Below are 14,238 nucleotides of genomic sequence, written 5' to 3'. Positions count from 1 at the left end.
TAATGCTTACCAAAAGTTCTGAAACGACCTGGCGTTTTGCTTACAATCATCATACACTCAATTTTTCACTTTTCACCTGTCCTCATCCAAGATATAAACCGTTGATTTCCATTGGCTTCTTTTTGTAATCATTTGCATTGTTGTCAACCTGCTCTCTATGCACAACCCTATTCTTCCACTTACACCCGCACTATTTGCATCACTATCTCATAGATTTATTAAATATCAATGATGAGTTCTCGTTGCTATTCATATGCAGGATGAAACTTCCGTGCCTCTACTCAAATGGATAAAAATGATCCCGATGAGGCTCGCCGTGAAGACGATGGTGCCGCCACCATCTTCTCGAAAACCTCCTCAAGCACAAGGCCACGGCCACTCGGGTGGTACCCTTTCAAGAAGGTGCATATTTTCTTAATCCTCATACATGATTTGATTTTTGTCTCGCTTATTGCCTAGCTTTGTCTAATGCTTACCAATAGTTCGAAACACACACACCTATTCTTACACTTACATCCAGCACTATATGCATCAGTTGTCTCATAGATTCATTTATATATCACTCGCTGATGTCTCTTGCTCTTCAATTTTCATATGCATCTGAAACTCTGCTAACCCTTCATTGGTCAAAAGGATTGCAACCAGCCGTCGATGAGGCATCCGCAGAGGCTGCCACCAAGTTACCGTCAGCCCCACCTTCCGGATGCTTATATAAGCTCAAGTCCAAGGACCAGCCGGCCAGTAACTATCCAAGGGTTCGGGTATATTTTCTTAAGCCACATATACATGCCATGATTTATGTCCGATATTATCACCTGGCTCGTCTAATGCTTTTGAATTGGAAACACCAAATTAGCATGCTTATATTCATCATACACTAATTTTTCACCTGCTCGAGCTTTGTAACATAGTGTTATGCACTCGCTTGTCAACATTTGCATTGCTCTCGAACTATGCACTTTACACAACCTAACTCTTCCACTTATATCTCGATGCTACGCACCAGTGAGTACTCTCCCATGTTTCCTTCACCATCCCGATGCCGAGCTTGCGGAATATGGCGGGCCCATGTACATACCCCGCATATAACACCTCCCTATGGCTTCTATCTACCTTTCTAGTAGCTCCTTCACAGAGTTACAGTGTATGTATTCTCATGGTTTAGCATGAATTGGCATATAGTAAAGTCTTGTTTTAGTCTTCTCGCTTCTTACATTTGTATCAATTTTCACATGCATCGTACCTTGTGAACTTCGTCCAATGATTAACCAGATGTGTCCGCATGAAGGGTCTTTCACTATGCATGGCAATGGCAAATTGATGAACACCTACACTGTCTATGAGGTGTATGTCTCACAAGACGCAGGCCATCACATATTTGTATGGACATGATTGGAGAAAGTTTGCTTTTGACTACGGTCTCGAAGAAGGGGCGACGAGCCGTGATCGAAACTCAACACAGTATATACGTAACCGCTGCGTAGTTGGAGACACTTCCAAATATATAATACGCAACTTTTTCACTCATATCTTTTGATAATCTGCTCAGCAGTTTGTTCTAAACCATTCCTCTCGGTTTCAGCTTGGCCGGGTTTAACATGATCAAAGCCATAGACTCCCTGATGGAACATGAGCGGATGTCACAAAGGGCAACCACACCAGCACCGCACCGGCTTCCACTCTCCCGCATCGCACCGGTTCCCGTACTCAGCCCATGCGCATCTACCCGAAGTAGTCTCCCTCACACGCATTGGTTCCTCGTAGAGGCCCCATATACTACACTCGCCCAAGCAGGCTCCCTCGGATCAAGACTCGGTTCCTCTAGTCGCAACCGTTTACCGCACCTGCCCAACAGCCTCCGCATCAGCACCGGCTCCTCTGGAGGCACTGCTTACCGCACCTGGCCTCAGCTAGCTCTCCGCAAGATCGCACAGACCGTGTACTGCACTCTCTGTGCTCCCGCACTCGCCTCTAGCCAGATCACCGAGGTCTCAGCTCATTGCCGTGGGCTATCACCTGTGGTGACCGTGGACGCATCCAAGGCTATGTTCGTGAGTATATGACAAGCATAATCTGCTCTTATCTTGATGTCTTCTCCGCTCAAAGTCTCACATGGTTCAGCTGCATTGGTGCCATTGACTAATTTTTGGTGGTATCTCTTGCTTTGAATCGGAAATTGCCTAAAAGTATCTCCAAGGATCTCAATGCCGGCCGAAGGGGCAAGATATCTCCGTCATGGAGAGTGAAGGTCTCACCGTGGAGGACGGTATCCGTCGGCCCCACGTATGGCCGCTGGTCTGTTACTTCTGTGTGGAAAAAGTTCATTGATCGGTGCCAAACTTCGCATTGGATCAAAGTTGAAGGTCAAGATCTTTCGATGTCGCCGTGACATGCCGGTCATAAAGTTCGCTGGTTGTCTAGTTCTCGTTGCTCCCATGAGCCCTTAGCAAATGCATTTGTAGTTATACTTATATAAGGTTATCTATCTCGAATCGCTAATTAATTGTATTGGGTGGTAAAACTCGCAAGCTTTTTGCTCTTAGCAAGTATGTATGTATGATCAGCTTATTATGATAACTAATGTTTGTGTTCATCTTAATTTGCATTTCCGTTTAGAAAACTTAATTTCTATTTTGGCCGACTCCGTTAGAGAACTATCGATTGAACCCACAACATGATTCAAATAGATTCATTACACCGAGCCACATGTCTTGACCTTGCTATACACTACTTCCATTAATCAAAGGCAAGAAGGCTTACCCGAGCCGCCTCGAACCATGGCAGATTCGAATCCACCTTATCTATCTAGAAATACAACCTTGCAAGAAAGAGGATTTGCAAAGATAAAGAGGCCGACATTGGGGACCCATGAGCCGCCAACCGTCGTCAACGTTTTAAAGGTGGCAGGAGATCGAAAGAAAAATAAGCCAAAAATCAGTTGGTAAACAAATTCAAGAAAAGAAACATTTACCTTTCTGAGAGGATGACATGCGGGTCCCATTTTGCGCAGTCAGTCCCAACGTTTCAAATGCGGCTTGAGATCAAAAGAAAAGAAAGTATCAGAAATTAGGGGGTCAAAAAAAACTCCAAGAAAGGAAAGCTTTATCGTTCATACAGGTTGACATGTGGGACCTATGAGCCAGCAGCTTACTAAACGTTTCAAAGGCGGCAGGGGATCAAAAGAAAAAGGAAATAGCCAAAAATCGGGGGGTGAAAAAAAATCCAAGAAATCAAACTTTTATTGTACATAGAGGATGACATGGGGGTCCCATGAGCCACCAGATTCCTCAACGTTTCAAACGTGGCATGAGATCGAAAGAAAAAGGCAAGTGACCAAATATCAGGTGCCAAAAATAATCCAAGAAAGGAAACTTTATTGTACATAGAGGATGACATGCGGGTCCCATTTGCAGCAGCGGTCTCAACGTTTCCAAGGTGGCACAGGACCAAAAGAAAAATGAAGTAGCCGTAAATCGGGGGTGAAAAAAATCCAAGAAAAGATAGATTTCAATTGGGCCGCATCTGGACATCTGGGCCTTCGAACTATCCTTCTGGGCCTTTTGATTCGTACAATTTCAGCCCACTCCAGAACATGGAAGTTCGGATTTTTCTCAAAAAAAAACAGGAATGTCCTATGCTTCGCAAAAACAAAAAACAAGGAGATTCAAGATATGAGTTGTAAAAATAAAGATTTAATTTATCCGTTTGCAATAGCTCAGAGCGAAATACACTGTTTATTGTCTGCAAAATAATCAAGATATCACATGTTTCTTGTACGGGGAGGCTGACATCAGGGACCCATGAGCCAGCAGCGTCGTCAACGTTTCAAAGGCAGGGGTCGAAAATAAAAAAAATAAAAAATCAGTTGGTAAAAAATCCAAGAAAAGAAAACATTTATCGTTCTGAGAGGATGACATGCGGGACCGATGAGGCAGCAGCATCCTCAACGTTTCCAAGGCGGCAGGGGATCAAAAGAAAGAAAAAGGAAATAGCCAGAAATTAATTAGGGGTCAAAAATAAATCCACCAACGGAAACTTTTATTGTTCATAGAGGATGACATGTGGGACCGACCTGCCAACAACGTCCTCATCGTTTCAAAGGGGGCAGGGGATCGAAATAAAAAGGCAAATAGCCAGAAATTACGGGGTCAAAAATAACTCCAAGAAAGGAAACTTTTATTGTTCGTAGAGGATGACATGTGGGACCCATGAGCCAGCAGCTTACTCAACGTTTCAAAGGTGGCATGAGATCGAAAGAAAAAGGCAAGTGACCAAATATCGGAGCCAAAAATAATCCAAGATTTATTGTACATAGAGGATGACATGTGGGTCCCATTTTGCAGCAACGGTCTCAATGTTTGTAATGCGGCTTGAGATCAAAAGAAAAAGAAAGTAGCTAGTAATTAGGGGGTGAAAAAATCCAAGAAAAGAAAGTTGATGGACATAGAGGATGACATGCGGGTCCCTTGAGCCAACAGCTTACTCAACGTTTCAAAGGGGGCAGGGGATCAAAAGAAAAAGGCAAGCCAAAAATCGGAGGGTGAAAAAAAATCCAACAAAGGAAACTTTTATAGCACATAGAGGATGACATGCGGGTCCCATGAGCCAGCAGGTCTCTCAACGTTTCAAACGTGGCATGAGATCGAAAGAAAAAGGCAAGTGAAAAAATATCGGGAGCCAAAAATAATTCAAGAAAAGAAAGTTTTATAGTACATAGAGGATGACATGCGGGTCCCATTTAGCAAAGCAGCGGTATCACCGTTTGAGAGGCGGCAGGGGATCGAAAGAAAAAGGCAAGTGAAAAAATATGAGCAGCCAAAAATAATTCAAGAAAAGAAAGTTTTATAGTACATAGAGGATGACATGCGGGTCCCATTTAGCAGCAGCGGTATCACCGTTTGAGAGGCGGCAGGGATCGAAAGAAAAAGGCAAGTGACCAAATTTGAGGTGCCAAAAAAAATCCAAGAAAAGAAAGTTTTATAGTACATAGAGGATGACATGCGGGTCCCATTTAGCAGCAGCGGTATCACCTTTTGAGAGGCGGCAGGGGATCGAAAGAAAAAGGCAAGTGACCAAATTTGAGGTGCCAAAAAAAACTCCAAGAAAAGAAAGTTGATTGCACATAGAGGATGACATGCGGGTCCCATTTAGCAGCAGCGGTATCACCGTTTGAGAGGCGGCAGGGGATCGAAAGAAAAAGGCAAGTGACCAAATATGAGGTGCCAAAAATAATTCAAGAAAAGAAAGTTTTATAGTGCATAGAGGATGACATGCGGGTCCCATTTAGCAACGAGCGGTATCACCGTTTGAGAGGCGGCAGGGGATCGAAAGAAAAAGGCAAGTGACCAAATTTGAGGTGCCAAAAAAACTCCAAGAAAAGAAAGTTGATTGCACATAGAGGATGACATGCGGGTCCCATTTAGCAAGCAGCGGTCTCAACGTTTCCAAGGCGGCAAGGGATCAAAAGAAAAAGGAAGTAGCCGGAAATCGGGGGTCAAAAAAATCCAAGAATAGAAAGAATTTTGGTTCATAGAGGATGACATGCGGGACCCATGATCCTGCATCGTAAACGGCTCGATCGGAGAACGTTGAACGAGATGGCGCGATCGAGAAAATAAACAATGCCAGAGAGGCTGCCATCGGGGCCCTACATCCCTCGGCGGTGCGGATTTGCGTTGACTCGGCCGGCGAACCCGAGAATTCGCGATGCACCACGTCCCGGGCCACCATACGCGACGTTTTGGCCGCTTTCGTCGGGCTAGGTGGCCTCAAAAACGAGAAAAAAAAAGTTTTGACATGCACCACGGAGGGACCAAAATCGTCGGCCATTGTACACCAGCAACCACGGCGCGACTTCAACTTCGTCGGCCATGGCAACTTTTCTTGTAGTGAAAGCAATCTTCCTCCCGATTTCTTGCAATTGTGGATATTCACAGCTCTTCTCACAGCCCAGCGCAAACTTTTTGAGCAATAGCCAATGTTCTTCAGTACCAAAGCCAACGAGCGTGATTGGGGGGATCCTTACACCTAGCATGTCAGCGGCACTCTTCATGCGCGTAGTGACAACTATTCTGCTCTCTTGCTGACCATTCTGTAGAGGTGCTAGCAGGGTCCTCCACCGGTCCATGTTCTCCCAAAGTTTCGTCCAATTGTCATCCCAAACATCATCAAGGATGAGCAAGAACCTCTTCCCTGCAACGGCCGAAATCAGCAAATCTTGCAATTTAGTAAAACTGACTACCCCACCATAGTCCTTCTCCTCTGTTGTGGCATGCTGCAATATCTTCCTAGTAAGCTCCATCACATCCATACAGCTCGACACGCACACCCACATCCGGACATCGAAGTGAACCTGGATGTTCAGATGATTGAAGGCTATCTGCGCCAGCGTCGTCTTTCCAATGCCGCCATCGCCAACAATTGCAACAACAGGGATGGCAGACTGGTTGCCTTGTTGAGCAGGACCATTACACCCAACTAATCTTTCCAGCAGACTGGCAAGCTCGCGGCCTCGGCCAAAGAGGGTGCTGTCGTCCAGGATGGCGGAGCTAAATTTCCGGGCGAGCGGGCTTCCGGGCTGCGGAGAGGTGGCTGCGGAGAGCTGGATGATGAGGTGGACAACCCCGTTGTTGGCTGCGGAGGCGGCCTCGAGCTTCTCGAGGACGGAGGGGAGACGAGTGAGGGGGTCATCGGAGAAGAATAGGCGGCGGCAGAGGGAGCGGGAGTAATCGAGGATGCGGCGGAGCTTAGGGCGCGGGGCGGCGAGGGATTCCGCGAGGCGGTCGTGGGTGATGTCGTCGAGGAGGTCGTCGGCGTCGTCCGCGGCGTCCTTGAGGCGGCGGAGCCAGGCGGCGAGGCGAGGGTCGAAGGGGCGGCGCCGGGTGCGCTCGACGGCGGAGGCAGACGCGTGGAGGCGGAGGAGGCAGTCGGAGAGGCGCGCGAGGTCGGCGTGCGCGTCTCCCGCTCCCCCGGGGAGGTACCGGGTGAGGTCCTCGGCGCAGGACGTGGCCCGGTCGCTCAGGCACTGCAGCAGCGGCGACACCAGCCACCCCGCCGCTGCCGCGGCAGCCGCCCCTGCCGCGGACGATGGAGCCATTCGGAGCGGATCGACGCCGGAGATGGACAGGGAGGGGGTTCGTGGAGGCTGTGGCGGCGCACGCGGGTCCTCGATTCTGGGATTCGCTGGTGGCTCCGATGGGAGTGGCGAAGTGGGGGTGAGTGGCGCGGCGGAGCCATCACCGCGTTCACGGTGAAGTAGGAGGGAGACGGCGAGGCCGTGTGGCCTCGGAAACTTCGACCAAATCGAACTTGGACGAAGCTTTTTTTTTTTTGGTCTCCTTGCTCGTTGATCACGATAGGTAGGATACACGAGGTTATCAGAAATTTCATTGGGCCAGTTTCACTCCAGCCGTCCAGCGGGCTATCTATCTCTGCTGTGTCTATGCTTGTGGACCGGACCGTCAGTCTTTCAACAGAGCTCATTCTGGAGGCCCATTTTGTGGCCAAAAAAACTAAATATTACGTTTCTTTTATCAAATTTCATAAATATTGCGTAAATCAGAGGATTTTTTTAAAATAATACGGCTTAGGCCAACAATTCGCCGATAAGCACCTTTTGGCCAAATGTACATTAGTACTTATTGGCTAACTGGACGCCAACATGACCTATTGGCTAATTGTTAGCGAATACTCCCTCCATTCTGAAATACTATGCATTCTAGAGAATTTCAGACAAATAAAAAGTGTATTTATTAGTACTACTTAGCTTAGCTGACGGTGAGTAAATAGACAGGAATCCATGGGTCCGCCCTATACCCAGGGCCGTCTCCAAAAATTCAGGGCCCCCGTGCGAAACGCAAAATAGGGCCCTAAATTTCACATAATAAACATAATAATGAAACTTTCTCTTTTTCTTTGCGTGGGAACAAAACTTTCTCTCTTAATTTATATAAATGCAATATGCGCTATTTTGTACAGTATAAAAAATACCAAACATTAATTCTAATAAAGGATACCACTAAAGTACTAAAGTATTGAATTGACCTCATGTTCTACCAAATAGCATCATCCGTCTAGTATTTCTTGAAATAAAATCTTCAATCATATCTTCATAATTAATCATCTCTAGGATATCATTTTCAAGAGCTATTGTTGCTAATCCATTGAGCCTTTCTTGCGTCATAGTTGTACGCAAGTAAGATTTCAGCAACTTGAGTTTGGAAAAGCTCCTTTCCGCCGATGCAACTGTAACCGGAATGGTTAATAAAATTATGTATGCAATATTAGCAACAGGTAAATAGGGGCGCTTCGTCAAATAGTTCAAAATATCAATAGGACCCATAGATTTCGCAAGTAAATCCTGAAAGTACACCAACTCCATAGCCAATTTTGTCCCATCAATATCTTTATGTTCTGGAATCTTATTTCCATCAGCATCTATACGTTCTGGAATCTTAAGTGCATTCTCAAGATTAATGCAAGCAGCCATCAAACTATCATTATCCATGGATTTCAGCATATCTGAGGTAAATAAGAAACCAAATGTTTTTTCATACCCCTGATACTGTTCAAATCTCCTCTTAAGTGAAGCTATAGCTTGATCAACAATAGGTATAAAATAGTTGACCCTGAATAACTCCTCTGCAGATTGTATATCAGCAGATGTATCATCTGCACTCTCATCAAATTGTCGTTTTCTTTTGATTTTACGCTTGGTGCGAAACTCGGGAGGAATATCCATCTCCATTGCAATTTGTTTTGCAGCTTGTAGTGCTTTTGAAAATCCAGTTTCTCTATACTTAGAGAAAAAGGTAATCAGCCCCTGTACAGACTCAATTGCAACATCAATAAGCATATCCTTTGATTGTAGCTCCTTGCTCACCATATTAATATTAGATAATATTTCAAACCAGATGACTAATGACGTTACAAATTCAAAGTCACCAAGTTCATGTTCTGCCAATGATTGAGCTTGACTACTTGTCAAATGATCCTTATCACTTTCAGCTACTTGTAACAAAGCCTCTCTTACATCTGAAATTTGAAACCTTACTGCCTTGACACTATCAACACGACTCTCCCAACGAGTAGATGACAATGACTTAAGAGTTAGTCCAGATATATTATCTTTAAGAATTTGCCACCTCTTAGTGGAATTAGCAAATGTTGTATAGATGCGCTGTATCACTCTAAAAAAATCGGTTGCTTTACGACAAGAATTAGCCATATCACATAGAGTCAAATTTAGACTATGGCAACCACAAGCTGAATAAAAGGCTCTTGGATTTATATTCAGAAGTTTCTTTTGCACCCCTTGATGTTTTCCTTTCATATTCGACCCATTATCATATCCCTGCCCTCTCACATTGCCTACATCAAGGTCAAGACTCTTCAATGCTTCTTGTAGAACATCGAACAATCCACTGCCCGAGTTGTATCATTCACATCCAAAAAACCTAAGAAGGATTCTTGAATGCAAGTAGAACCTGAAGATGTATCAACATACCTTATTATCAAAGACATTTGTTCTTGATGGCTTGCATCTGGAGTACAGTCAAGTATAACAGAGAAGTACTTTGCTTCTTTTATCTTTCCAATGATCACAGACCTGATTGCATCAGCTAGCAAAATTATTAACTCATTTTGGATGGACGGGCCAAGATAATGATCACGAATTTTATCATTGGTGATCCGGTCAATATGCTCTTTGATAACTGGATCAAATTCAGCCAACATTTCAACCAGTCCTAAGAAATTGCCATTGTTGTCTTGGTACACCTTACTATTACTGCCACGAACTGCTAGGTTATGCTCTGCAAGAAATTTCACAATCAAAAGAATTCTGAACAAAACTTTTCTCCAATGCTCCTTTTCCTTTTCAAGTTCTCTCTGAGCAACCTTATCAATTGTTTGGTTCTTATCAAACCTGAGACGCAAGTCATACCATGAAGTCATATTTGTCACATGTTCTCTACTAGTTTCATGCTCTCTAATTCTCTCGCTAAGATGAGTCCAATCATTGAAACCATCATTTGCTAAGTGGCCTCTCACATGCCCCTTCTTTAATAATTTGCAACAGAAACAAAATACTTTGTCAAGCTCTTTGCTATATACAAACCATTCTCTATCACATTTTTCTCCATTTGAGAGAACTCTATTGTATGATATCTGCGAGAAAACCTTCTGGACACATTGTCTTTAGGACCATGCTCAATAGACAAGTCTCTTTTAGGACCCTTTTGCACCAAAATATCAATCATTTTTTTATCAAGTCCATCCCAAGTTCTTGGATCAAATATGCCAGGATGAAAAGAATTATTGATATCATCGGCAACATTAGTATCGTTACCTTCATTGCCAATATTAGGATCATCGTCAATATTTGGATGAACACTTTGATCGCCAATAACAGCATCATCAACAATATGAGCGTCTGCTATGGGAGCATCAACCTCTACTGTATCATCACCAATATTATCATCTGAAGCTTGATTTTCAGAATTAATTTGAGATTCCCTCACAATAAATCTATCAAGAGCACCCCTTTGAGACAGAGCCATTGCTTCTAGCCTTCTTTTCTTATTACGCTTTGCAGCACCAGAATCATGCCCCATGATTTTCTTCCTGTAAAGAAACAAAAAAAGTAATGTAAATAATTTCAATTTTCGAATACTAGATGGATTTAACTTCACAGTTGTCAACATAAGTTAATAGAACAAGGTACTATACTACTACACAGCAGCAGTACGTACCTGAAAGTCTGAAACCTTGATCTGTTTTCCGTTTGTTTCAAAGTCTGAAAGTCTAGAACCGTGAAGCACAGAAGCACTGAAGCAGCCTGAAGGGAGATTTGGACGGCCGCGGCTGAGCGACGGAGTTGGGCAGTTGGCCAGTTGGGGCACACGAAACTGCTCGACGAACAAGCGCTGGCGGCAGGAATCAGATGGGATCGATCTGACTTCAATCGAAGATTATTTAGGGAAAGAGGATCAGCCGGCTTGAACGGAATCCATCCCGGATCGGTAGGACTGTAGGAGTAGAAGTAGAACGACCGAAGGACAGAAACGTGCTAGTCCTGGTCTCCTGGACGTGCCTAGCGCAGTCGTGCTCGTGCCTGCCCCGCTCGGATCGACAGGGAAACGCAGATGGGCCGCTTCCAAGGATGTTGAACTCCTGTTGGGCCGAAAATCACAGAGAAATGTATATACATATAACCTATATACTGCAGAAATAGGGGCCCCCAGATTTCGGGGGCCCAGTTCGGTCGCCCAGTTTGCACTGGCCCATCGACGGGCCTGCCTATACCCAAAGAAAGAATTAATGGTAGCCATGCAATTTGCATGCTAAAACGTTTGCCGCCAGTTACTTTACCGCCAAATCACAGGAAGTAGTAGTACTAGAAAGCGTTCCCTCCATTTTAACAGAAAACAGTATCACAGGAAGTAGTAGTACTAGAAAGCGTTCTCGTGGGGATGGGATCAGGTAGGCGTGCTGCTGGGTGATTAAAGGGTTGATTAACTCCTGGACATTAATTCCCCAGTGGGTCCCACTCAGAATGCATACTATTTCAGAACAAATTCTAAGCCTAGAATGCATAGTACTCCCTCCGTTCTGATTTAGTCTACATTCTAGAAAAAATGAGATAAATTAGTAGTGCATTTATTAGTACTACTTAGATATTTGAACAACCAATCCAAGCTACATTGAAAATAACAACATCCAATAAAGAGAGTAAAATCACCTCGTTTTCAGTGTTGTTGTTGACTAAAAGCTAGAATGTAGAGTATTTCAGAACAAAATTTGGGGCTAAAATGTAGACTATTTCAGAACGGAGGGAGTATTTCAGAATGGAGGGAGTAAGTCTTATTGGCTTACAAATGGCCAAAATCTTGCATGATCAATGCTATTTTGCCGACAGCTTTCCCGCCACATTCTCCCATCAGTTCTCGCCGTGTCTATGACTCTGATGACGTTGGAAAGCATCTGCAAATTTCAAGAAAAGGATTTTTTTTGCTGCAACAGTCCAAAGCTCTAAAAAAGGCTGAGGTGAAGATCATGTGGGATGCAGTCACTATAGATAGATAGAAGCATCTGCATATATCTAGAGAAAAAAACTGCTACAGTCCAATTTCTAGGCACTTCTTGCCCAAAAAAAAGAGTCGTTCAAAACATCAAACACGGGTACGATGAAATTACAGAAGTGATCTACATCCCGCCGTATTGTCATTTCCTGTGGAAAAAATTCATTTCCGATACAGACTTATTGGCCAACTGGCCAACAGTTAGCCTATAAGTACTAATTGGCGTACATGATTGCCAGGGACTTATTGGCCAACAGTTAGCCTATAAGTACTAATTGGCGTACAGTTGGCCGAAAGGTAGTTATCGGCGAACTGTTGTGCCTAAGCCGTATTATTTTTGAAAATCCTTTTACTTACATAATAGCTGTGAAATTCTATGAAATAAATGTATTATTTAAAAAGTAGCCATTTTATGTGTACCCTCTCTATCTGGTCCATACGTATCCCCCGGCCCCCGAGAAGATGCATACATAGTGGATTTTCAGACAGCACAGCAAACCTTCGCCTTGTCTTCAATATAAAAAACAAACATTTTCCTTGAATCTTTAGAAAAACAGTTTTGAGTTTTAGTTCCTACGTCCTTGGATTGCAAAGTAAGTCGTACATATGAGTTATAAGTTAGATTACAGCTAAGTTTTTCCTAGTTGTAAATGGAGGTTGCAATTAAGATTTTTTCGGTTATAAGTGAGGATGAAACTAAAAAAATCATTCGTTTCACGGATGTCCCAATAATGATGTTTGTCCATTTTGCAAGAAGCCAGGACCTATCGATATTGCCTCTATTTATTTGGATTCATCTTCTACAAATTATCATTAGCTAGTGTAAATTGGTAAGGTTTTCTATTTTTCACCGGTAAGATATGAAGCTCATCAACTCGGCTTCTCATCTCACTTGCTCACTTGTTGATAAATTCAGAGCGTGCATTTGACTAAAATAATGCCGGAAAGGTAGTTGGTGATATAAGATGTATAGTAAGAATTTGAACTAAAACCGTAACACTTATTATGGATCGAATGAAAGACTAGGCATGACATCGATCTCAATACTACAGTATGTTTTTTTATTTATATATCTTTCTTATCCTACGAATCAAAGAATCAAAGGAAGTCCTATTATGTACTACCAAAGATAGATTGAGAAAAGAAATCTCAAGCAACTTTAGTTTACATGCACGTAATCTTTGTTGTATTTTCCGTGGGACTGATCGATCCCTTTATTACATACGTCCCGAGGCTGTCTGTAATTCCGATGAACCTCCGCCGGAAAACAGCGTAGTAGCACGAAGGACAAGAAATGAGAAGAGGCGCAAGTGTGAAGAGACGAAGAAGCATGCACGCATGCATTCAGAACTGACATGAGACGCATCGATCGGCGTACACGCTACAGCGACGATAGGAGGTGCTTCCGTCCGGCGGCATATGCAGCGCACAGCTTCGGCCTTGGAGCGCGCGCTCGCCGGCCCCTGCACACTCTCCTCTTCTTGTCACCCTCGTCGGATCAGTCGAGAGCAGCTGACCGCTGCAGATCGCCCAGAGCTCCATCGTAGTCCACCCAGATCTCTTGTTGAAGAAGCTGACAGGGATGACAGGTCACGGGGCCGCGTGCGTAGCGTACGTGTGGGTGTGTGGAGGGAGAGGGACTGGACCTGCTGCTGTCCCCGCATCCGCCGGCACACGACGCTCTGCGCTGACATGGTGCGTCCGCGCGTGCCCACCTTCACGTCAGCGCGCCCGCAGCTGTGCCGGGCCGGCCTGGCCACCCATGCGTCGCGCTCGTGCAGTCGTGCACCTGCTCTCATCTCGTTACTGTGTTACTGTGCCACATCTCTGTTTCGATCCATCGGGAGATAGGAGTAGATGGCTGGATGGATCGATGCATCTATACGCGCGTGCCACTCGCGAGGAAATGGATGTAACCGCTGTTCTGTAGCTGTAGCTGTAGCTGTTGCTGCTGCGCAGCCGGCCGTTGCAAGAGGGACAGTCTTGTCAACCACACCATCCTCGGCTCAGCTGCTTACTGTTTACCACAACCCGCGATGGGAGAAGATACCAGAGCGTTGCCGGCTTCTGCCTACTTCGTCACATCGATCGCCAGATTTGATCGACCATGTAAAAGTCTGCGTTTTTTATTACAATCGGGATTGATTTTCTTCTTCTT

The 14,238-nt window shown here is 44.5% G+C and overlaps 1 pseudogene; it reads right to left on the bottom strand.

Annotated features, from left to right (window-relative positions):
* Nucleotides 1-8,044: 8,044 nt before the first annotated feature.
* LOC124662554 lies at nt 8,045-13,879 on the bottom strand (annotated as a pseudogene).
* Between the last annotated feature and the right edge of the window lie 359 nt (nt 13,880-14,238).

The sequence above is a fragment of the Lolium rigidum genome, chromosome 6, assembly GCF_022539505.1.
Source record: "Lolium rigidum isolate FL_2022 chromosome 6, APGP_CSIRO_Lrig_0.1, whole genome shotgun sequence".
In the NCBI taxonomy this organism is placed as follows: Eukaryota; Viridiplantae; Streptophyta; class Magnoliopsida; order Poales; family Poaceae; genus Lolium; species Lolium rigidum.
The sequence above is the reverse complement of the archived record's forward strand: the minus strand, read 5'-3'. Positions and strand labels throughout refer to the sequence as shown.